Here is a 1,395-nt window from a genome sequence, read left to right as displayed (position 1 = left end):
AAGCTCTCGGTCAGCTCCTCATCCATCCCCAGGCAGAGCTCCATGCACTCCAGCTGGTCATTGACATAGAGGGAGACACCCCCTCCTCGTCTCCCCTGCCTGTCCTTCCTAAAGAGCCTGTATCCCTCCGTCCCAACACTCCAATCATAGGAGCCACTCCACCACGTCTCCGTGATGCCAATAAGGTCGTAGCCCTGCGGGCGTGCGCACGTCTCTGACTCCTCTTGTTTATTCCACATGCTACATGTGTTTGCATAGAGGCATTGAAGTTGGGCCCCCGATGAAGCTGTCTTACTGGCTGGGGTTCCTTTGTGCTGCTCTTCAGGCACTCTTCTGCTGACCTGTGTTCCTTCTCCAGACTCTGGGCATCTATTGCTAGATACATATATATCTATTTATCTCAGGAGAGCTTTTGGAGCTGGGGAGCTTGGAAAAAGGTCACAACTTCTTATCTGAAGCCATCAGTAAAGATTGGCTGTGAGCCATTTTTTGCTTTCTACTCCTAATTGGAATTTTTAGCACCTTTTAGCTCTGAAATAAACAAACAGACAACCCCACCAAACTGTCTGGGACATTTCTAATTTCCATTATCAGAATTTCTTTTTCACAGTAAATGTTGCGATTGATCTATTCTTCAAATAAGCAGTAGAACTGAAGGATATGCATTTAATACCATTTACTTTCTTCAAACGTTTTACAAATACAGGAACAGACAAAAAATACCTTTAAGATTAGACATAAGTAGGTTATTAAAGTGGAGTTAGAATGGCATATTTAAGAAGAGAAACATTTTTCATAGAAAAAAAGAACTCTCTAAGACAGTTAAAATCTCCAAATTGAAATATTAAGATTTCCCTCCTGATTTAGAAAGAAAAGTGTGTTTTTCTAAACAATTTTAGGAAGTAAAAAGGTGAATTCTTAAAATAGCAGACATGGAAGTATTACGTTTTACTAGTTTGATAAAGGCGAATTCTTAAAATAGCAGACATGGAAGTATTACGTTTTACTAGTTTGATATATTACAAATTTTTGCTTGTCTTTAGGATTGGAAGAAAATTAAATGAAATGTGGGGTAGTTATCTGTAAAAATGAAGTAATAAAGTATATATACCCAAATATCTTTCCGAGTCTACTCAAACTAAAAAATGATTGCTGCTGCTGTGACTAGATTTATTGATTAGGTTTCTCTGCAAAGTGAAGATTATACTAAGAATGTAAAAATACGTTTATGACTTTTTTCATATGAAGATAACTAAAGCAAAATTGATAGCTGTAATTTGTCTATTGTTCTTTCAGTTAACCTTTTTCAAATACATGTTTATTAGTATTGAATTTAAAATCATTACTGATTATGATTTAGTTTCAGTTTTATTTTCCTTGTGAAAGACTCTCTCC

At 36.7% G+C, this 1,395-nt stretch overlaps 1 protein-coding gene across 1 annotated transcript in view; it reads left to right on the top strand.

The window, feature by feature from the left end:
- The window catches only part of COG6 (component of oligomeric golgi complex 6), a 62,775-nt gene that overhangs the window by 50,295 nt on the left and 11,085 nt on the right, over window positions 1–1,395 (top strand). The gene's annotated exons all lie outside the window — the stretch shown is intronic.

This window comes from Aptenodytes forsteri, unplaced genomic scaffold, assembly GCF_000699145.1.
Source record: "Aptenodytes forsteri isolate BGI_AS27 unplaced genomic scaffold, ASM69914v1 Scaffold155, whole genome shotgun sequence".
In the NCBI taxonomy this organism is placed as follows: Eukaryota; Metazoa; Chordata; class Aves; order Sphenisciformes; family Spheniscidae; genus Aptenodytes; species Aptenodytes forsteri.
The sequence above is the reverse complement of the archived record's forward strand: the minus strand, read 5'-3'. Positions and strand labels throughout refer to the sequence as shown.